Source organism: Eriocheir sinensis, chromosome 41, assembly GCF_024679095.1.
Source record: "Eriocheir sinensis breed Jianghai 21 chromosome 41, ASM2467909v1, whole genome shotgun sequence".
NCBI lineage: Eukaryota > Metazoa > Arthropoda > Malacostraca > Decapoda > Varunidae > Eriocheir > Eriocheir sinensis.
In genome coordinates this window covers 2,484,977-2,509,442 of record NC_066549.1, presented here as the reverse complement: position 1 = coordinate 2,509,442, position 24,466 = coordinate 2,484,977, and the positions used below count along the sequence as shown (strand labels likewise).

General features: G+C 47.2%; 1 long non-coding RNA gene across 2 annotated transcripts in view; it reads left to right on the top strand.

Annotated features, from left to right (window-relative positions):
* Nucleotides 1–23,890, top strand: part of LOC127009503 (uncharacterized) — a 63,882-nt gene extending 39,992 nt beyond the window's left edge. Inside the window, exons 3-4 of one of the 2 annotated variants that reach the window (XR_007762024.1) lie at nucleotides 21,787–21,924; nucleotides 22,068–23,890. This is a non-coding gene — a long non-coding RNA (uncharacterized LOC127009503). Of the gene's footprint in view, nucleotides 1–21,786 lie in introns of both variants that reach the window. The other variant, XR_007762022.1, reaches the window with a different exon arrangement.
* The last annotated feature ends 576 nt before the right edge of the window (nucleotides 23,891–24,466 follow it).

Here is a 24,466-nt window from a genome sequence, read left to right as displayed (position 1 = left end):
GCGAGCTAACACGAGGGCAGGTTGTGCGCGGATCACATAATAGGAATGCAGGACCTCTCCGGCCGCCCGGCATTATGCGGGATAAATCGCCCGAGTGATGGACTGCGAAAGGCGATACCTGATGTTAAATCGCATCTCTGAAGACAATTATGCATGCAGTTTTGCCCGTGGTGGAGAGGCGAGGAGAGGCGGAGAGGTGTGGGTGGGTGTGCCGGGAGAGAGAGAGAGAGCGGAAGGGAGAGAAGAAAAAAAGAAGGGAGGAATTAGGTGGAGGTATTTGAGTTGGGAGGAGGAGGGCGCGAGGAGGTGAGTGGATAGGGAGGTGGGTGTGAGTTTATCAGAATGAGGTGGATAGGAGAGCAGAGAGCCATGTGTTTATGAGTGAGTGGATGGGGAAAAGGATGGAGTGGAGATGGGAATAAGCAGGAGAGGTGGAAGGCAGGTTTTTTGTGGATGTATGGAAGGGAAAAGGATGTAGTGGAGAGGGGAGTGGATAGGGGAACAAAGAGGGTGATGGGAGGGATTTTATGTATTCGGAGGGAGGAGAATGGAGTGAAGAAGGGAGTGAATAGGAGAGCAGGGAGAAGGATGGAGTGGATATGTAGGTGAGGAAAAATATGAAATAAAGAGGGGTATGGATAGGGAGTAAGAAGGAAATGCTAATTTACCGAGGAGGAGGTTCGGGTGAAGAAGGGAGCAGATGAGAACAGGGAGGCTGGTGTTTGTGGATGTGTGGATGGGTAAACGGATGGATAGTGGATAGGAGAGCAAAAACGGAGGGAGCTGAGCGTGGGTATACCGGGAGAGTCAGAGATGGCTGAGTTGGGAAGCGTGGCGAGAGGTCTTGTTGCCTCACCCGACGAACGCAGAATTTCCTTAAAATATTCCAAATCCGGTCACCCATTACCTCGTAACTCACGCCGGGGTGTTATCAGGGCCCGCGAGACCAGGTGGTGACGGAGGGGGGCCGGGGTGCATCGCGGGCCTCGGGGGGTGGGGTGGGGCGTCGTCACTGACCGGCCTCGCCCTCGGCCACACCTCGTCCTCGTCGTCACAATCCTCCTCGCACGTGTGAAGAAGTGTGTTTCAGGTGCTGTGAATGGTCTGGTGTGGCTGGGGTGCTGTGAATGGTGTGATTTGATGTGGCTGTGGTGCTGTGAATGGTGTGGTGTGGCTGAGGTGCTGTGAATGGTATGATGTGGCTGGGGTGCTGTGGATGGTGTGGTGTGGCTGGGGTGCTGTAGATGGTGTGATGTGGCTGAGGTGCTGTGAAGGGAGTGATGTGGCTGAGGGATCGTGGGTGAAGATCTGCCATGTGTAAGCCGTAGTAGTCCGGTAGTGTGTAGTCATAGGCCTCTGTAGTCTCCTCGTGTACCCTTGGGTGTGCTTAGGCTGGGAGGCTGTGGGGTGAACTGTGGAGGGAGGTTTTGTGGGAGTAATGCTGTGGGCTCCCAATTCCCTTTTAGTACTTTATAAATGAGCGTAACGTTAATTTTAGTAGTCATTCTGCCTGTCTGTCTATCTGTATGTCGATCTACTCATCTGTATCCTTGTCTTTATATTTTTTTGTCATCTGCTTATATTTATTTGTTTGAGTCTTAAGTGTTTTTTTTTTTAATGTCGTTAGTTTGTGTCTGTGTTCGTGTACAACTTAATTCGCATGCAATTCAAGGGAAGCTACAGAACCACAGTCGACTGATATGTATTCATTCTTTCCCTGCAACTGGTATGCTTAAATATATACCTATCACGCGTTTTACTAGTCTGTCGTTGTTTTTATCTATTTCTATGTACCTACCTGGTTTTAGTGTTTCCCAGTGTTTTCCCCACCACAGGCTCAAGGGTTAATGCGTCAGAGATGAGCACCGAGGCCACGCGCAGCCATAGCGTGTGCTCCAGTAAAAAAGTGCAGGCCGTCTTAAGTAAGACGGCCTGCACCGCTACCTTGATACAAAAAACAACTTCGCGTGAGGTGCATATTTTCTTGTCGCTTCAATGAAAAAGAAAGCTGGATCTGCTTCTTACAATACTCGTTTTGAATTATGACGAGACGTTACCTGCTGCATGTGCTGAAAATAGAGGGTAAAAAAGCAAGCTGCCGCTATCATTACAGACCGTTAGGCTGTTTTTTGCAGTTCGTGCTGACGTCAACAACTTATGCGCTTGCCAGATTTTTTTTAAGTTCTTTATGATCTCGTCCGTGCACACACCCGGCCGGTTAACAGCCAACATTTTGGGATATTACTGTAAACATTAGTGATCAACTGGCATCCAAGCCTTGATGGCCTCCTGCAAGGGTCGCTTAATTTTTTTTATTGAGCTCAATATCTTAACCACAGCAGGTAAAGTTGGAGGCATACTAAAACTGCGCGTGAGCTCAGTGCTCGTCCCCGCCACACTGGCCCTTGAACCTGTGGTGGGTAAGAACCATTACTCCGAGACACAGGGCCAGTGCAACATCCGAGTTACCACAGTTTGTCTTCCTGCCCACTTATCGACCTGTCCGTAGGGGAGAATGAACAGCTGGGTGGGCGGCGCGCCGACTGCTCAGCCCGGGGTTCGAGCTTAGGCATGCGGACTCGTAACTAGGTGTACTAATCACTATACTAGAAGTACTTTATATGGCTCACCTCATCGTTTTACGCCTTATTTTTAGCAGTCACCACATCTTTGTGACACTGTACATCTGGTTTGCTTCCAGGCAAGGTCAGTCAACGTGCGAGCCTTACCCATCTCTCATTTTTTTATACAAAAACAGAAGCGGTTGAAGGCCATAAAAAGCAATGAAAAAGCTCTAAGCGTTGCTCCATATGGGAAGATGAATAATAATTGACAAACATGGAGAAGAAAAATTATGGCGCTACAGTCATCCTTGTTCCCCTATATAAGACACTAATCCACGGGAGGAGCACGAGCCACGAGACGAGATTAAACAGCGAGGCAGTCCGAGGCATGTCTGTCATACGGCCCCGACTGTCTGTCTTTGCGCGACTTGACCTTATCGCTATAGAATAAGGCAGCGTGTGGCTAGATAACTTTTCAACCATGTGTTCCTCAGGTCTTCAGGTGCTTCAGGCTTTAGCATTTCCCATTGATTCCTCAACACTTTAACTCGGTTCTATCTCTCATAAGCTACTGCCTGAGGGAAAGGTCATTGACTCCCAGGGCCTACTGCGTGTGATATTAAAGGAAAGGTTTGCCGCGATGCTTCTTTCTCTCCTTTCTCCTTTCTCATTGCCCTCCAGGTCATTCCTATCCATCCTTGGTCTTTGAGTCGTGCATCATTTTGCGAACTAATCATCCTCGGTAAATGAGTTTGACCGACGACCTCAAAATTTCTTCCGTCAATGGAATTACTTGCCCAAATGCGTGAATACTGAATACTTGAATAAAAACTCTCTCTTTTCTGGTGAACGTCGTAAAACCGCTCTAACGACTGCATTCTTCCCGGCTTCCACGGTGACGCGCCTCTCAGTTCACTTTCTATGATGACCAGCAAGTATCGGCTCGTGAAGATGCTCCCGCCGGTTTTATTCTTTCGCTCCACGGTTTACTTTCCTACGCTCCTTCAGGTTTCCAAAAAATAAGTGACTTTTTTCTAGGAATACCTGTTGGACCTGTTTCCCGGGATCCCAAGATGTTACAGTTCTTCTTAAGGTTACGGTGATGCTGCCAAGTGTTTTGTGTAGCCCTTTAGCGTGTGTTTTTACTTTTTTTTTTTACCTTTTGAAGATAATGTAACAGCACAAAAATTACTTCTCCTCCTCCTCCTCTTCCTCCTGAACCTTCTCTTCTACCTTCTACTCCTCTTCCTCCTCAACCTTCCCTTCTATCTTCTACTCCTCTTCCTCCTCAACCTTCTCTTCTATCTTCTACTCCTCTTCCTCCTCAACCTTCTCTTCTATCTTCTACTCCTCTTCCTCCTCAACCTTCTCTTCTATCTTCTACTCCTCTTCCTCCTCAACCTTCCCTTCTACCTTCTACTCCTCTTCCTCCTCAACCTTCCCTTCTATCTTCTACTCCTCTTCCTCCTCAACCTTCTCTTCTATTTTCTATTCCTCTTCCTCCTCAACCTTCTCTTCTATTTTCTACTCCTCTTCCTCCTCAACCTTCCCTTCTATCTTCTACTCCTCTTCCTCCTCAACCTTCCCTTCTATCTTCTACTCCTCTTCCTCCTCAACCTTCTCTTCTATTTTCTACTCCTCTTCCTCCTCAACCTTCCCTTCTATCTTCTACTCCTCTTCCTCCTCAACCTTCTCTTCTATTTCTACTCCTCTTCCTCCTCAACCTTCCCTTCTACTACTCCTCTTCCTCCTCAACCTTCCCTTCTATCTTCTACTCCTCTTCCTCCTCAACCTTCTCTTCTATCTTCTACTCCTCTTCCTCCTCAACCTTCTCTTCTATCTTCTACTCCTCTTCCTCCTCAACCTTCCCTTCTATCTTCTACTCCTCTTCCTCCTCCTCTCTCTTCCCGCCGTCCCCGTCTATGCCACTAATTTCATGGTACCGTCACAAGTGTTATCAGTGCTTTGTAACACTTCTTCATACATCACTGTCATATTTACTTTCACATGCCTCCAGCAGCTTACAATTTATCCTTGAGTAAGCCTCGACCTGTTTGAGTGCATGTGGTTCTCCTATATAGTGACCAACAGCGGTACAAGACTATCGTACTCCGCACTATATTCTCTGGTTTCTGACTATGAGTATCGCAAAAAAACATCATTAATTAACAGTTTTAGCAATAACTTGAATTGAATATCGTTATTGGTGTGGCTACGACAGTTTTGGGGCTGAAATTGACAATCACAGCATAATTGAATATCTTTATTGGTGTGGGTACGACAGTTTTGGGGCTGAAATTGACAATCACAGCATAATTGAATATCGTTATTGGTGTGGCTACGACAGTTTTGGGGCTGAAATTGACAATCACAGCATAATTGAATATCTTTATTGGTGTGGGTACGACAGTTTTGGGTCTGAAATCGACAATCACAAAATGCTGAGTACGACAGTTTGGTAACGTCGGCGACCAATTAACCTGGTGGAGTGTGCACATCGCTACCATATACGAGCTGGGGCGGTACGGGCAGGGCGGCGGGTATCCTAGCGGCACCTGAGGATCAAGGGGCAAGAGGCAAGGGCATGTCCCATAGTCCTTATGAGGCGCCGCTGTGTCTTTGGGGGGAAGGGGTGGTGTGATTGTTAAACTTTCTACCTGTGACCTGCCATCCTGTTCTACTCCGCCTCACCGTTACCCTAAAACTGGTTAGCTGCTACACATGAAACAGCTCCCCTTTTTTACAGTAAAGGAAACAGCTCAAAGGCAAAAACTATAAATAACAAACAATAAGATAGCAAGGACGTGACTATATGTAGCTCCTCACAAAAATCAATTCATTAATGCGTAGAAATATACTAGCTCTGCGCTGTCTATGGTGTTCGTTCACTATTTCACCGACTTCACCAGTGCCCGTTGTTTATATGACTGTACAATCTGACATGAAGAATTATATCAAGTTAGGTTCCAGTTCCTTTGTCATAGTGTTCTTTCTTCGCTATCTTGGCCATTGTCTTAGACCCTTAGGTTTGTATTTTAAAACATTTCGTCGCCCAAGTTCACATATTTGACAAGGCTTTCGCAGGAGCTGTAGGCCTTTCCAGGGGTAGTTTTATGACCCTGGTGGTAGTTTGACCCTTCTTCTGTGCCATGAACCTTAAAAACACATGAAAACCAGATTGATCCCCTCTTTGACCTTTAGAAACAGTTGATGTGAGAAGCGATGGTGTTTTAAAATACGGTCTTTAGGGTATGGCTTTATTACGTCACTCAGGATGCCGTGGTCGCTTATCTTATTTGCTTTTCCTTAGACCCGTCAGCCCATCTATTCGTAACAATTTTTAATAGTTTGAGTTGATGGAGAAAGTGGTTTAACAGTTCGATTGGCTAGGTCAGGATTCGAACCCAGGCACGCGATTCACAAAGTTAGTAATCTCTTGAATAATATGAGAATTTGAATCCTTTGGTTTACTTTCACTAAATGGTAATCTGATGATGACTTTTTTTTTACTAATTTTTGCAAGACCGGCATTGTAGTAGACACTTTTTTCTTGTTCGTTTTTACTCGATTATTTGTTTGCCTCCTTAATCTCCATAAAAAAACGGCTCTGTGATGATTAATAAGTAAACATACTGTACTATTATACCTCCCTGCGTGGTACAGAAGGATAAGAAAATAATAACTCGAAAAACTCTCAGCTCTTCGTTCCTCCCTCTCAGAATAAAAAAACTAAAAAAAACTGATGGCCAGCACCGCCGAGGAGGAGCGAGGCGGTGATAAAATGAAATGATTCTCGTAACGCGTCGTGCGCACGGAGGGATTGCAGGGAGTCCTACGCGCCGCTCTTCCCCTGTGGTTGTCCGCTTATAGGTTCTCCGCTTCCCTTCCTCCCCCGCATCTCGAGACGCCGCCCCGAGAACCCAAAGCTAATCATCACACTCCCTTATCAGATATCCGGGGACGACGTAAGCTTGGGCCGGGCACACATACACACACACACACACACACATACTCCAAAGACATTATATATTAAACCAATACTCGGGCACACTGAACCGGCAACCCTAATGACGTCATGGGTAAACATTTTTCGTCCGCGCCGCCAAATTTATTACATATAACTCACCGCGAGAGACACTGATTAGGTCATTAAAGCATTATTTTGCGGAAAGTTGCGTGCCTCAGCGTCAAGGTACAGCGGCGCTCACGATTTCGCTCAAGAAGGAAGAAATATAATTGTACATCAAGTGCCGGACGATAAAGCTCCGAGATGGCGGCGCCGCGATGTAAACAAACGGACCGAGACTCGCAAAAGTGGCTTCGGGTTAACTCGTTTTTGCACTTTTCACGTTCGAGATTTGTGCGTTTAGGTTCGTATAAGGAACAGGAACAAGAACAAGAGAAAGCCGGTTCGTGTATCTCCACTAGCGCTTGTAGCCAGCCCCGAAACCGCCCGTAAAAGCCGCAATCTTCGTCTGAAAGGAGGACATTTAGCCTGCGTTTCCGTGCCTCGCCCAACTCGAATTAAGAAACAATTACCCGACACTCCCTGCGGTATTTAGCACACACACTCTAATTCATTACCCCGATGAGTTACGGCGGCGAGGACGGGGAAGCAGCGGCGGCCTGACTCTCGAATTAAGCGGCACTTGAGGAGTCGTGGCGGCGGCATCACGGAAAAGGATCGAGGCAGTCACATTAACCCTCACCAACGGAGCATCAACCAGATATATAGCATTGAATCCCATCGTGTACCCGGCTTTCGGTAACTTATTGCGGCCATCCTCTCGGGTATTGGAAGCTGGTGTTGCCAATAATTTAAGGGCGTTATGACTAAGTGTGGCAGAGAGGGATGGGCGCCCGCTGGTACCCCGCCCGGCGCGTGATCTCCGCAGCCCACTCAGCGTCACTAGCTCGCCCCCACCCCACTCCTTACGCCCTCCGCCCACGCCACCCACTGCGACCCTGTGCTCTCCTCTTCCTCCTCCTTCTCCTCCTCCTCCGTCCCCGCCTCTTCCTCCTCCTCCGGTATACAGTTTTCCCTGCTTCTATTCCTCCTCCTTCTTCTTCTTCTTTCCACTTTGTCTTCCTTCTCATTCTCCTCCTCCTCCTCCTCCTCCTACTTCTCATTCTCTTCCTTCTGCTTACGGCTCTCCCTGCATCTCCCATTCCTCCTCCTGCTCCTTCCCCTTCTGTTTCTCCTCCTCCTTCTCCTCCTCCATCTCTTCTGGTCATCTTTTTCTTTGCCCTTTTTTTTTTTTTTTTGCATTTCATCTTCGTTCTTTTCATTATCTTCCTCCTCCTCCTCCTTTGCCTGTTTCTATTTCTTACAGCTCTCCTTGCTTCTCCTAATCCTCCTCCTCCTTCCTTCTACTTTGTCTTCCTCCTTCTTCTCCTCTTTTGTTCATCTTTTTTCTCTGCCTTCCTTAGCATCATTCTCTTCCTTTTCATCCGTCATCCTTCTCATCATCATCCTTCTCTGTATATCTCCTTCCACTTCTGTTCCTCTTTTTCTTTTTCTTTGTTGCTTTCTCTTCTGTTTTTTTTATTATCTCTTTTTTTTATTTCTCTTGTTCCTTTACTCTTCTATTTAAATGTATCTCTTCTGTTTTACTTCTCTTCTTTCTTTATTCTTCTTTATTTATTTTTCTTTTTTCTTTATTTTTCTTCTTTCTTTATTTTTCTCTTCTTTCTTTCTCTCTTCTTCTTTCTTTATTTTTCTTCTCTCTGCCGTCTCTTTCTCCCCAATATCATCGTCTTTAATATTGCCTACCGTCATCATCATCCTCCTCTTCCTTCTCCCCCTCCTCCTCCTCCTCCTCCTCCTCCACACCTCACTGCCTCCGTTCTCACCCTCTCTGATTACCCACACGCCTCTACACTTCATTATCCTTATCCCAAAACTTATCCTCTAATTTTTCCATTATTTGCCTCCTCCGCCTCTCAGCTCTGTCACACATATATACAACTCTATTCTTCGGCCCTTTTCCGCTTTCCACTTCCTTCACTCACCTGCCTTCTGCCACCTATCATTATCTCCGTCTGTCCGTCATTCCTCTTCCTATACTAGGCGTCCCCGACATCAATAGTACTTTCTTCCTTGTATATGACCTTGTTTGGGTTGTGGGTGCTTCTGGGTCTCATCGGAGTGTGTGTGTGGGGAGGGGGGAGAGAAAGGATGCTGGAAAGGGGGGGGACGATGAGAGGGGAGAGGGGGGCGTTGGGATGTGAGAGGAGGGCGACGGGAATGGAGGGGGAGTGATGGGAAGGATGAGGGAGGCGATGGAAAAGGAGGGGGAGCGATGGGAAGGGAGAGGGAGCGATGAGAAGGGAGAGGGAGACGATGGGAAGGGAGGGGGAGCGATGGGAAGGGAGGGGGATGATGGGAAGGGAGAAAGGGGCAATGGGAAGGGAGGGGGGAGCGCTATAAAGGAAGAGAAACGATGGGAAAGAAAAGGGGGGCGATGGGAAGGGAGGGTGGGTGCGTGCGATTAGGGAGAGGCAGGTGGGTAAAATGATGAGCGTCCTTGAAATGTGATTGTTGAAAGACCGACGATGATTTAGAGAAGGGAGGAGAGGAGGAAAGAGAGAGAGTAAAGTTTCAGGGATCTATAGAGGAGTGGAAGACGTGGATGGAATGAAAAAGACTTGCCAAGGTGCTAAATATGCCGAGAAGGGAATCAGTTTTGTGCAGTTAAGGTAACGAAATGGATGATGACAGTTACGAGTGATGTGGAACCGGGAGTGAAGACTGAGAGTGATGGTTAGGAGATGGGCTTGGTTGGGTATGGTTGAGAGATGGGCTGGAGGTTGGGTACGGCTGAGAGATGGATTGGAAAGTAAATAAGATTGAGAGACTGGCTTTTTTTTTCAAGTGCTGCCTAAACCGCCGGTAGGCTTTCCTGAGGGGCCTCTTGGAAGACCCCAGCCCGTAAAAAGGCGCAGGCGAGTTTTATTTTATGGGCTTGGTTGGGTAAGGTTAAGAGGGAAGTCCTGGAAGTTGGGTACAATTGAGAGATGGGTTGGAAAGTAAATAAGATTGAGAGACTGGCTTTCTTTTTTTTTACGTGCTGCTTATAGCGCGGGTAGGCTTTCCTGAGGGACATCTTGGAAGACCCCTGCCCGTTAGTGGTGCGGGCGAATTTTATTTACAGTGGTTCCCGTGATGTATGACTCTTGCCTGGCCCGTGCTGCCCCCCGGTGCTCCTCTTGGCCAAAATCGCTGAAGTTAGGGTTGATGGGAAATCTGGGCAGCATGTTGGTAATCTCCCGCTACCTGGCGATGGTTGAAAATTGTAAGCTTGCATCGGTCGGACTCGAACCTAGGTCCCCAGGCTCACCACACCAGTACGCAAACCACTCGGCCACCGCCTCCTCATTAAAGAAAGCAACCCAAAGGCAAAAACAAAAAAAAAGCAAATACAAAACAAAAAGGGTTGGATGAGGTTGAGATACGAGCTTGGGTTGGTAAGGCTGAAAGTCCGGTAAGAAAAGCTCTGCGTAGACTGGAAGGGCCGAGTGAGAACAAAACAAAAGGGGTTGGATGAGGGTGAGAGATGGCGACTGGAAGGGCCGAGTGAGGAGAACAAAACAAAAAGGGTTGGATGAGGGTGAGAGATGGGCTTGGGTGGGTAAGGCTGAGAGTCCGGTAAGAAAAACTCTGCGTAGACTGGAAGGGCCGAGTGAGGAGAACAAAACAAAAGGGGTTGGATGAGGGTGAGAGATGGCCGTGGGTGGGTAAGGCTGTGAGTCCGGTAAGAAAAACTCTGCGTAGACTGGAAGGGCCGAGTGAGGAGAACAAAACAAAAGGGGATGGATGAGGGTGAGAGATGGCCGTGGCTGGGTAAGGCTGTAAGCGTGGACTGGAAGGGCCGAGTGAGGAGAGCCTGGGCGGGTTCATGTGGTCGCCGGCGTGCCTTTGCCATATATCCTTGTCAATTAACCGGCGTCTCACCTGGGTAAGTCCATTAAGGCGGACAGGTACATGTGTTTCTACACGAGCGTGGCCTCTAAACCCGCGCCCATGTAGTACGTTTTTTCCGAGGAGTTTTAACGTTTCAGTGACGAGATTCAGCCGTTGATATTTCGTCCACTTGAAAACACCGAAGCTCTTAGCAAATAAATATGAAAAAGAATAAGAAAGCATGCAGGAAAATAAACAGGAAGGGACGGTAATGAATGATACAGGAGTGGCCAATGAACGCCCGAAACCCTCCTATTAATATAATGTGGAATAGATAACAGGTGATGGAGGAGGAAAATAATAAGGAGCCCCAAACAGATGAGCCTTTTTGCAATTTTGAAGAGATAATGGGACGAGCATGCAAAGGGAGAGAACTTGAGGACTGTGGGAGAGATGGAGGGTGGGGAGGGGGGCGATGGGAAGGGAGGAAGGGTGATAGGGATAGGAAGGGAGGAGGAGCGCTGTGAAGGGAGAGTGGGCGATGGTAAGGGGAAGGGGGCGATGGAAAGTAAGGGGGGATGATGGGAAAGGGAGGGAGACTATGGGAAGGGAGAGGGAGGGATGGAAAAGAAGGGTGAGTGATGGGAGAGGGGACGATGGAAAGGGAGGGAGACTATGGGAAGGTAGGGAGACGATAGGAAGGGAGGAGGAGGGATGGAAAAGGAGGGTGAGCGATGGGAGAGGGGACGATGGAAAGGGAGGGAGACGATAGGAAGGGAAGGGGAGGGATGGAAAAGGAGAGGGGACGATGGAAAAGAAGAAGGGCGTAGGAAGGGGAAGGAAGCGATGAGAAAGGCTGGATAAGGCGAAGGTAGGGAAGGTGCAGGAAGGTTACGGGAGTCACACAACACAGCTCACCTGGCTCAACCCTTCACCTGTCTCAGTCTCTCATTAGCCTTACCTTTAACCCCTTCCCCAGCCGGCCAGTCCCTCCCTTCCCTTCACTCTCTTGTCTCATCGCCCTTCCCTTCCTCACATTCCTCGCTCCCTTATTTACGTCTACATTTGCTCTACCCCTTCCTCCCATCCTCCTTTCTCCCCTTCCCCTTCCCCCCTCCTTCCCCCCTTTCCCTCTCTGTCACCGGCCTTCCCTTCCTCCCCTTCCTCTCCCTTATTCACGTCTAAATTTGCTCTCCCCCCCCCCTTTCTCTCCTTCTCCCTTCCCCCCTCCCCATCCATCTTACCCCTTCTCCTCTTCCTCTTCTTCCCTCTCCCCCTTCCCTCTCTGTCTCCCTTCCCTTTCCTTTCCCTTTCTTTCCTTTATTCACATCTCCATTTGCTTTCCCCCTCCCCCCTTCCCTTCCCCCTCCCCCCCCCCCCCACTTGTCTAACAGTACAGAGGGCGCTGTTTGCTTCATTTAAATTTCTCATTGGCTGACAATCTGTATGGAATTTTTTGTCTGATTTTCACTCTTCCACTTTTTTTTCTTCTTATTTCTGGCTTTTTTTTCCTCTTTTGTTTATACCTCCCGACCCTTGCGTCCACCTGCGTGAGTGCCTCCTCCTCTTTCTCCTCTTTTTCTTCCTCCTCCTCTTCCTCCTCCTCCTCGTTCTTCTTCTTCTCGTTCTACTCCTCGTCCTCCTCCTCCTCGCTCTCCTCCTTCTCCTTTCCTCCTCTTTTTCCATCTCCTTCTCCTCCTCCTCCTCTTCCTCGTCGCCCTCCATCTCCTCGTCTTCGTCCTCCTCCTAATCCTCATCATCATCATCTTCCTCCTCATCTTCCTCCTCATCTTCATCTTTCTCATTCTCCTCCTCGTTCTCGTGCTCCTTCTCCTCCTCCTCCTCTTCTTTTTCTTCTTTTTTCTCCCTCTTCAGTAGCGGGGAAGCAGCGGGGAGGCGTTGAACGAAGGGCAGGAGGAGTGTATGAAAGCTAAGCGTCTCCTTCCCTCCCTCCTCTCCCTCTCCTCCCCTCCCCTCCCTCCCCGGCCCTCCGATCCTTCGCAGGAACAAGGGACGCTCTTTTCTCATGGAAATGCCGACTAATGGAGAATGTTTAATCGACTACAAACACGACCTATCCCCTGCCCCCGCCCTCATTCCGCGCCGCCCAACCCTTGCTGCCGCCCGCTTCCGCCTCGCCCGCCGTGTGAACCGAGCAGGGGAGCAGCGGCCGCCTCACACGAACGCCCCGAAACTGCCCCTAATTCGTGGCTCTTGGGTGCACGAGAGGCGGCAGAGAGGAGGCTGAGGGTACATGACGCGGGCGGTGTGTGTGTGTGTGTGTGTGTGTGTGTGTGTGTGTGTGTGTGTGTGTGTGTGTGTGTGTGTGTGTGTGTGTGTGTGTGTGTGTGTGTGTGTGTGATTATATAATAACAATAATGATAATAATAATAATAATAATAATAATAATAATAATAATAATAATAATAATAATAATAATAATAATAATAATAATAATAATAATAATAATAATAATCAAGAATAACAAGAACAATAACTATCATTATTATCGCCGCTCCAGCCCCACTGGCACCGTTCCCTCAGTTCATAACACACAACACAGCTGAGCAGTTTCTACACAGCTCATCGGCCTGTCAGCATAAAGAGGTACAACGGTACAAAGAAAATATTCAGCCTTCAATGGAGTCTGCGCCTGGCCAGGACGCGACCGCTCATTCCCGCCTCCTGCTGGCGAGAACACTGTTGTTGTCTTCATATTATCATTAATATCAACTGTTTACTATTTTTCGTGAGGTTCCGACTTGCGTGCTATTTAATGATAGCTTTGCAGTCATATGATCCCTAGTTACTAAGAAATTGTGTGCACGCACACACGCACACACACATGAAATCATGGAACTTCATGAAAATACTCTTCCCACTCCACTCGGTAAGGAATTACTGTAATATTATTATTACTTTTAATGATAATAAAATACTAATCATCATTATTATTATGTGCCCTAATTGTATTAGTGTTATCGTTATTATCATTATCGCTTCATAATTGTTACTTTTATTATTAATATTATAGTTATTTATGTTATTACTATTGTTAATATTTTTTCCTTTCAAGATTTTTTTTCATTTCTTGCTCCTATTATACAATCCTAGATTTTTCCATTAATGCTGGAAATTTCGAATTATAAAGTTGTCAATAAAGTTTTTGTGTGTGTGTGTGTGTGTGCGCGTCCGCGCGCGCGTGTGTGCTTGCGAGCGCATGTGCGTGCGTGCGCGTGTGTGCGTGGTCGTGTGTGCGGGCGTGGGTGTGGGTGGGTGGGTGAAATAATGTATTAAAATTAGTAAAGAAAAACAGGTATTACCGCGAGAGTAGAGAACATGAAATATAACGAGTACTGTTCGTCGGACCGCCGGTGTGCGTCAGGTCAACACTGCTGTGTGCGGGCAAACATTATTGACTTGGACAAAATTTTGCTTTTCGTCAATGTTTTGTGAAGAAACAAACAAAAGAAAAATATCGGAGAAAGCAAGCCATAAATTTCATAATACTTTCAAAAGATAATTTCAGTATGAGGAAGAGAGAGGAGATAGAAAGAGAGAGAGAGGGAGAAAGAGAAAAAGCGAGGGAGCAAAAAAAATGGACTGTGTACCTACCGACCCACGGGTCGTCGCACGTTAGTCAGAGTCTAATTACTCAACGGAGCTGTCTTTGCCGAGCTGATGGAGAGCCGTGGGAGGCGGGGCGCGGGCCGGGCATTGTGGGGCTCTGAGTCAGTAATGCACCTCCTCCCGCGCCGGGCCGGGGTCACGCGGGGAGGAGAGGTCACGTCGAGTGGCAGGTTCCCAGGCTTACACAGGCCCAATGCATGGCTTCAAAGTCCTTTTCTGTTCTTCATAGCGGAGTCAAACACGTATTATTCCACTCCAAAGCCGCTCCAGCCCTTGACTGCCGGCCACGTGGACGTCCGATGCTAATGATCTTGCTGAGATAACCTCTGTTAACCCTTTCTCCGGTTACCCTCGTGTGTCCATATATATACCACAGACACACGCTTATGTCTGTGTACTCGCCTAACCACCACACACACACACACACACACACACACACACACACACACACACACTCACCCCCCCCCCCTCCCCCCCGACCAACACCCACAGTAAAGATACCACTATCACGTAATATTTTAAACGAAAACAGAAGCTATACTCAAACTCCTCGGCTAGACACACGCCCCCTTTAACATTTACTCATCAACCAACATTCCTATTTTCTTTTGCCCGGACAAACGAGGCCAAGAAAGCCGTGTGGCCCAGATGTCGTGAGCCCTCCGCCGCCGCCTCCCGCGAGAAATGAAGGAGCGGGAGCAGATTTATGTAGATGAGCACATGTAGGCCGCGCTCCCTCCACACCCCCGGCCGCTGTGAATGTGTACCGCTGTCGAAATGATCCACCGCCTCAATAGTGTGCGCGGCTCGTAAATTTTCGCGAACACGCACGTCTACAAATATGCTCATCCTCGGTGGGTGGCAATTAGAACGAGGCTACACGAGGGAGGCAACACACGGGTGGCGGGGAGGCGGCGGCGGCGGGGCGGAGACAGCGGCGGGTGAAGGAAAACAAGGCTGGGGTGCCCCGGGCAGCACAACAGTGCCAGCTGAAGGTGCTGCCTAATGGTTTTCGTTAGTTGTTTTGGTTGGGCCGTTAACTCCTGTTTTCATTTGTCTACAAGGCACGTACGAGTGCTGGCTAGGTGTGTGCTAGAGAATTATTTAACCAACATTTTTCTAATGATCAATAAACAATTTGCACCACCTTTCAAAACGGAGCACACTGGGGACGGAGGACGCTCCATCCCTCTGTGTACTTTTCAATTTCCATTACTGAGGCTTGGTCAGCGTCCGTGTCTCATTAGTCTTGACAGGGCATTGCACGGATTGAAGACCCTTACACTCGACGCACAGCGGAAGGGAGCCTCTCAATAAAATACCTTGATTTCCGGAATCATTCCAGATCAGTCTGAAGCACCTTTTGTCCTGGTTCAGGGGAGTTTATTAATATGTAACCCTACTTGAAAAAGATCCCAGTTTTTAATCATCTTCCCATGTTCTGACAAGTCTGGACAAGGAGAAAAATGTCATCTTCAAATTAAAGATTACCTAGATATTAGTTTCCTATTATAATTTCCTTATTTCTTCTTTTTTTACATCATCAAGCACACTGTAAACAGTTTATGTGATATGCTATCGCTCTGTCTCACTCCTCATTTTAATGCAGTCTTGCCTGGGCACGAGGTCTCATTGTCGCCGTCCCATGTTTGCATGTCTCCGATAATTCCACAATATATCTCCCCTGAGCCTTGATGTCGAGTCGCGCTTAACACTAATACAGTTTCCACAGAATGCCAAACAAAGAGCTTTTCTATATTCGTGTTTACTCTGTTGCCTTATTCAATGTGTGGAAGTGCTCCATGGTCGAGAAGCAGGCAGTCTTTGACGGAGTTGAAGCTAATGTGTCTGAAAGCATGGTTTCAATTCAATTTTGAATACTTTGTTGTTCATTAAGTGATAACAAGTTGAAAGGATGATGTATTTTTTATTTTTTTAGGTATTTGTTATTTATTAAGATTATAGCTCTTTTTCAGACTTTCAATTTTTCTTACATATATAAAAAAAAATCGAAAGTCTTACTAACTCGTCCAAATAACTGGGATCGTGACGTTTTTTAGAACTCAAGGATTTACCAGTTTTTGCGACGAGGCAGCAGGAAGGGAAGAATGTCGCCTTAGGGAGTAAGGAGATGCAAGGTGATGCCAAGGGTGACTCAGCGCTTCAGAACTGTAATTTTGCTGGCCCTTCATTTGGTCGTCATATCAAAAGTTACACATATAACTATATTCTCTTGCTCTTTGTACGCTTGGACGGTGACAGGAGGTAAGGAATGTTTTCAGTGCCTCCTTTCAGCTGCATGGTGTGCTTCCATTGATCATCACGAATTTTACCTCAGTCAGGGGCGAGATAAGTGCAGAGTTATTTCTTAGTCATCCATCAGGGCCTGTTCGTCCTTGCGCCGCCAATACCGCTGTCACGTCTCGAGAGTTTCACTGTAAGGTCGCGGGCTGCTCTGTAAGGTCGCGGGCTGCTCGGGAGGGAAACTTTACATTCACTAATTTTCATTTGAGCAGACTTCATGTTCGGCGTCTGGGCCTTGATCCAGTGTACGAATTTATCCGACTGATAAATACTCATAACGAAAGTGATACCGGGAAAGCAGTTACAATGTGAATAATGACCACGTGCTGGCGGGCTGGTCCACTGTTACCAATTTCAACCGACAGCTTACAAATGTCTAATTTTAAAAGATAGTGCAAAATATTTATTGCTCAAAGGAGAACGGTTGGTTGAAATGATTTGATGAGATGTAAATTCCTTATGACACGAATCTATAATGCTAACAAGACAAGAGACAACATTTCGCAGACTGTTCACACATGGCAAAGGCTTTTTTATTTTATTTTATGAGTACATATACCTGACGAGTTCAATAATAAAATGCATCCCGTAAATTATGTCCAGGCTGAGGGAGCGCGGGAAAAGTTGTACGTAAGAATTAGTATGTAAAAAATGTACTCAGAACGCGGTGGGAAAGTCGATCATGAAGGGCCACGTCCCATCCTGAAATGCATGTTCTGTTCGACATAATGAGACTGTAAAGGGATGCAAACAGGGAACATATCTTGGTGCCTTGGTGATGGTGGCGGGCGGTGGGAAATTCGATCATGAAGAACCACGTCCAATCCTGTATAGTCTAAAATCTATGCAATGGTCTCCGTAATGGGACCGTAACGGGATGCAAACAGGTAACATATCTTGGTGCAATGATAGTGGTGGTGGTGACGGCGGTGAAGGCTCAGGTGACGGCAAGGACGATGTGAGAAGAGAAGGAGCATTTAAGACGTGTAATTTTGCTTTCATGCGGCCTGAATAGACGGCGGTGAGGAGCTGGCAGTGATGAAGGGGGCTGAGGCGATGTTGTGAAAGCTGTTTCGCGCCTCGCCTCAACAGTCATCGGGTCTTCCATCATTGGACAAAGCAGTTTCTTCGCTCTCGCCTTCTTGCTCCACTTTAACACCTCGACCCTTCTTCGCACGGGTTTTCAAGTCTTTTGGTTATCATCCCATCATCATTTAGTCGCTTCTTGGCATGCGTTCTACATTCTTTTAGTCATCCTCATCCTACTGGTTCTTTCCTCTCGTCTTCTTGCTCCACTTAACACTTCGACCCTTCTTTGTACGGGTTTTCTATTCTTTTGGTTATCATCCCATCATCATTAGTTTCGTCGCTCCTCCTCCTACTGGTTCTTTCCTCTCGTCTTCTTACTCCACTTAACACCTCGACCCTTTTTTCCACTGGTTTTCTATTCTTTTGGTTATCATCCCATCATCATTTAGTCGCTTCTTGGCATGCGTTCTACATTCATTTAGTCATCCTCCTCCTCCTGGTTCTTTCCTCTCGCCTTCCTCCCTGCTCATTTAAACGCCTGGACGCTTCTTTTTATGCGTTTTACCTCCATTTGGTCATCTCCTCATAATTTTTAGCCGTTTCTTGGCATGCGTTCCATATTAGTTTAGTCATCCTCCTCCTCCTGGTTCTTTCCTCTCGTCGTCTTGTTCCGTTTTAGCACCGCGACGTTCTTTTGCATGCGTTTTATATTCTTCTGGTCATCATCTCATCACCATTTAATCGCTTCTTGGCATGCGTTCCACAATAGTTTAGTCATCTTTCTCCTCCTGGTTCTTCCCTCTCGCCTCTCTGCTCTACTTCAACACCTCGTCGCTTCTTTGCGTGTCTCTTAAGTCCTTTTACTCACCATCCTCCTGTTTAGTCACTTATTTGCCCTGACCAGTCCTGAATCCTCGCCTCCACGTACTCTATACTGCATCTCCTTTTCTCTCGCTTCCCTGCTTCACTTCAACACATTGCCGCTTCTTCGGGCACATTCTACATTCACTTGGTCATAATCCTTCCGTTTAGCCCTTTCTTTCCCCTGACCAGTGCTGAGTCCTCGCCTCCACGTACTCTGTCTCGCATCTCCTTCCCTCGGCCCAGCTTGCTCCGTCCCCGCAACCCGTGTTACCTGGCCGAACACAGCTGGGAGGACCTAATGAATTCAGGAGGCAGGCGAAGGTCAGGGGAGGAGGGCGCGGGGCCACTTAAGATCGAGAGCCCAGGAAGGCAACCGTAACAGCCCGCCGCCCATGTAGGCCAGCCCCAAGCACAGAAGTCGGAGGCATTATGGGAAGGTGAGGCAAGGTCAGAGGAACCATCCCGCGGGAGCTGTTTCGTAATTTTTCAGAAGTTGCGAAATTCACAGTAGGGAGTAGGGAGGTGCGTGTGGTAAGTGCGTGGGAAAAGGGAGTCAGAAGAGGGAGTTGTAGTAGTAGTAGTAGTAGTAGTAGTAGTGGTAGAAGGGAGTTGCAGTAGTAGGGAGTTGCAGTTGAAGGGAGTTGCAGAGTATGGAGGTTCATGTCGGTACGTGGGAATGGGGAAATTGAAGAGGGAGTTGCAGTAATAGTAGTAGTAGTAGTAGTACCAGTAGTAGTAGTAGTAGTAGTAGTAGTAGTAGTAGTAGGGAGTTGCAGTTGGAGGAGAGTTGCAGAGGGTTAGATAAGGGTGGAGGAGGTGCTGGTGGAGTGTAGGAGGAGCTCTGGGTGGAGGGTGTGGAGGAGTGGAGGGTGGAGGGTGTGGGGGCGGGAGGTCAAGAGCTATCCGAGGTAAGGGAACAGCAAGGACACGGCATGACCTTCGCGCCTTGCTCCCGTGCGCTAACTTTTGACACCGCCGCGAGGAAACACATTATTATTATTATTATTATTATTATTATTATTATTATTATTATTATTATTATTATTATTAACACTGCTTTTTTTATTATTCTTGTTATAGGAGCAAGCAGTATGGTAGTATTAGCTACATCATTTAATATCCTCAATTATACATCTATCCAGTTAAAATCTAAGGTCTTAACTGCTAATATACACTTGAACTCTGGGATAAACCAACGCTCAAGGGCCAGTGCGACGGAGATGAGCCCCGAAGCCACGCGCAGCAATAAGATATGCCCCCAATTTGACCTTTTAATAACGTATCACGGTGTTCACCTGGTCCGAATAACCCTCTCTCTGCAGGTGCTCCTAAAGTGGGGTACATGCAGCTCAAGGGGTACGGGGCAGGCATTCAAAGGGTACGCGATTGGTGGGGGGGCGGTCGTAACAGCTGTGTGGTGCAGTGGTCAACTCCAAACACGAGACGGGACTGGGAAAAGGCGGGGCAGAGGTTAACAGGTTCACTTATTTAGCTGTCATGCAAAGTCTCCTCGGACTCGAGAGGACAGTTAAAACAAGATCATTTATTATTATTATTACCATTATTATTGTTACTATTATTATCGTTATTATTGTTGTTGTTGTTTTTGTTGTTGTTGTTGCTGTTGTTGTTGTTTGTTTTTGTTGTTGTTGTTGTTGTTGTTGTTGCTGGGAGAGTGCATGAGGAAACTTAACCTTAACTATCCAACGAGTAGTTTAAGAAAGTTTTGTTCACAAGAGTGTTTAGAAACATCACACACTCCCTAAACACCGGACGGGGTTATTAGCATCATCAATCTCGAGTAGCTAGTAGTTATGACATCAGTCAGTGTAAAAACTCATTCCAAACCATAATCGAACTTTGGCAAATCGTCCATGAATAGCGACACTTAGAATAGACAGTATATAGCCAGCAGTTTGGTTGCTAATAACTCGTAGTAGATGTTGCGAGGTCTGTGGAGGTGTATCGCGTGAGGTCATATTAAAGTTTCAAGGGAAAATGTGATGATGAATGCTTTGTAACCCATAACCACCTCCATCACCACCACCTCCATCACCACCATCACCACCACGACCACGACCATCACCACCACGACCACGACCATCACCACCACGACCACGACCACGACCTGATATCACCACCACCACCACGACCATCACCACCACCACCACGACCATCACCACCACCACCATCACCACCACGACCATCAACACGACACTACTATTGCGACCACCAGTACCCCAAGGCGCACTTTCACTACCACCGCGACCACGACTATTGTTTCTTTTTATAAGTTTACGGTAAAGGAGACATCACGACCACGACCTCAATAAGAAAAACATCCCCGTAAAAATGTTGTTCGTCTGAAGAGAGTAAAGGAAAACATCACAGAGCCTTCCACCGCCACGAATCGAACAGGTCTTACCGTCAATACGTTCCTCATGAATTGACACTCCATCAAACTCACGCCCACAATCATTTTCGTTCTTATTACCGGCCCTATCATGACATCCTCTCTCTCACACACTCACTCTCTCACTCCGCATCTTCCTGCTCATCCTGGCCTATCACTAACCATTATCCGCTCTCCATTATTCAACTTTTACCAACACTGCCATCTCCATCATCTATTTCATCTCGCTCACACCAATATTACCAATACAATCAACAACACCACTATCATCATCACCTCCTGTAGCGCCTCAACTTCATCCCGACGACATCAACGCCACTACCACCAACAACAACACCAACAAACGCAAGAGTCAGCCATCCGCCAACCACACCACCGAGTAATTTACAGCTTTACACCGCTCATCACCAGGTCATGATTTATGCTCTCACGCACCGTCTCTTCCTCCGCCGCCTCCTCCTCCTCCTCCTCCGATCTCTCAGCTCCTCATCCTCTGTCTCTTCCTCCTCCTCCTGCTGCTTTCATCCTCTGCTCGTCTACTCGTATTCATCTTCAGTTTTCTCTTCTCATCTTTTTATGGGAAACTTGTGCCGTCATAATCACTAGACTTTTTCTTCTTTTGCTCTCGTTTTGCATCTTGAAAAGTGATTAAAAAGGGAAATATGGACGAGAGAGAGAGAGAGAGAGAGAGAGAGAGAGAGAGAGAGAGAGAGAGAGAGAGAGAGAGAGAGAGAGAGATTGTGGGGGGGGTAGGGGGATAACAGAGACACACACACACACACACACACACACACACACACACACACACACACACACACACACACACCTGAGCAAACTGGAATCGACAAGTAATGTATTCATGGCTCAAAAGACGCAAGTAATGGCTGAGAGGGAGGGAGGGAGGAGGTGCGGTGTGTGTGTGTGTGTGTGTGTGTGTGTGTGGGTGTGGTGATCCCACACACACACACACACACACACACACACACACACACACACACACACACACAGAGCCAGAGAGAGAATGTGAGTGTCCATCAACTCTTTCAACACTTCATTATTTTTTTTTCCTTACCTGTCAGCTGAGGTGCGAAGAGGAGGTGGGCGAGAGAAGGTAATGGCGTCAAGGGAAGATGAATCGAAGCCCCGGGACGGAAAGCAAGCAAGCCGGCACGCACGAAGGGGAGATATCACAAGCGGAGGGGAACAACGAGAGCAAGGTCGCAGCATAGAGGGCGAAGGATGAGAAAGGAAATAAAATAAAAAAAAGGAAACCAAGACACGCGAAGAGGCGAGAAGACTAAATATAAAGACTCGCAGGGGAGATATATTATTACAAGCGAAGGGGAACAACAGGAGCAAGGTCGCAGCATAGAGGGCGAAGGATGAGAAAGGAGATAAAAAAAAAAACAGAGGAAGCCAAGACACACGAAGAGGCGAGAAGACTAAATATAATGACACGCATTGGAGATATATTATTACAAGCGAAGGGAAGCAAGGTCGCTGTGGTCACAGTATAAAAGACGAAGATTGAGAAAGGAAATAAAACCAAAGAGGAGGCAAAGAATGTAACGACAAATAAAACACGAAGAGATAATTAGACAGTAAAAAGAGACACGCAAGGGAGATATTACAAGCGAAAGGAAAAACAACAGGAGCAAGGTCACAGTACAAAGGATGAGAAAGGAAATAAAGAAAAGAGGAAAGCAAAAGAATGTTGGGACAAATAAGAACACTTGAAGAAAGAGAGAAAGACACACACAAAAAAAAAGAGAAAGGAGGTGGAGGAGAAGAGGAGGAGCTGACGTGTGAAGAAAAGGAAAATAGAGGAGGACGAAAGAGAGAGAGAGGGGGAGGGAGAGAGGTAGAGGATGGAGGAGGGTAGAGGAAGGTAGGTAGGTTGAGGGGAAGAGGTCAGGAGAGGGATAAACAAGAGAGGAATGATGAAAGTACGAGTGGGCACGACTGACGAGAGTGTGTGTGTGTGTGTGTGTGTGTGTGTGTGTGTGTGTGTGTGTGTGTGTGTGTGTGTGTGTGTGTGTTTTCAAGTCTTAGAGACACAGACATACAGAAAAAGACAAACAGACACATAGAAACAGACAAACAGACACATAAATACATAGAAACACACAAGCACAGACGCAAAAACTGACAAAAACAGACAAATCACCAGAAACAGACCGTCAAACAGAGACAGACAGCCATACAGCTCGATAGACAGACAGAGACACAGAGAAGACACAGACAGACAGACACGTAGCAAGGCAAGGCAGGGAGGAGACAGACAGATACCAAGACAAGGCAAGGCAGGGAGGCAAATTACAGTGTGGGTGAGTGAGTGGGGTGCAGGAGGAGTGAGTGAGTGGGCCGCCGTCTCTTCCGTATGACGTAATTCCTCTCTCGTCTCCTGCTGCTCCGGCCACCTAGCTCCTCCACTTCCATTCGTCAGCCCTCGAAAAACACAACATACGCATTACCGTTCCCCGCGCGGCCATTTGCGTCCCGGTAATGGGCTCTAAGGCGCGGTAAGCGATGCATTTCAATTAGACAGGTCATTGCATATTCATTGTTACACTTAGGTTGAGGTGCGCGGTGATCCACATAACGAGAGGAGCGAGCTGGGAGGCGGGAACACACACATACACACACACACACGCACACGCACACGCACACAAACATATACATACACACACACGCTAAGTCACTGTGCCATATAATTTAGGGAATATAAACTTCTTTTTTTTACAGCTAAGGAGACAGTTCAAGGGCGTAAAGAAAAATATTAAAAAAAAAGCCCGCTACTTACTGCTCCTGAATAGAGGTCAAAGTCTACTTAACAAATAATAAAAAAAAAGATAGCAGGAATAACGTCAAGGATACTATTAATACTTGTAATAACACGAATACTAAGGCTTACACTACTAAAGAGAATGAGAATAGGAATGAGAATAATGACAGCAGCAGTGGGGTTCAAGTGAAGATGCGTCCGCGGTGACTTAGCAGAAGCAGCATCAGTATCATCTCTACCATCACAGCATCATCAGCCAGGTGGCGGGAGTGAAAGCCATACCTGGGCCCCTCACGCGACCCTCACAGGTGCCGGCGAGGGAGTCCGCGGAGGTGACGAGTGAGAGTGACCGTGGGTGTAGGGGGAGGAGGAGGAGGAGGAGGAAGGGTTGTAGGTGCGTGTGTGTGCGTGTGTTTAGGAGTGTTGTGGGTTTGTGTGGTGGGGGGGGGAGGTGTGTGTGTGTGTGTGTGTGTGTGTGTGTGTGTGTGTGTGTGTGTGTGTGTGTGAGAGAGAGAGAGAGAGAGAGAGAGAGAGAGAGAGAGAGAGAGCGTGCGTTCAAGTGTGTTTTCTCCTCTCATTTCTTTCTCTTTTCCTCATTTCTTTCCCTTTCTCTATCTCTTTTATCTATGTATCTCTGTATCTAGCTATCTATCTACCTCTGTATCTATTTATCTATCTATCTCTGTAGCTATCTGTCTGTCTATCTATCTCTGTATCTATCTACCTATCTATCTATCTCACTTGAATGTATGGTTAAATTAGGATGTTGACGATTCTTGGTGAAGGTGAATGTAAACTGAAAACTCGTAATGTTGACAAGTAGGAATCACTTACGGAGGAAAGTATCACACTGGGTCCTGGTGGTGCCTCGTGCCTTCTTGCGTCTTGCCTCCTCGATGATGGAACACCCGCCATTATCTTGATGAGGAGAAAACAAAAATGGTAGCAGTGTTCTTATGCATGGAGGCAAGCTG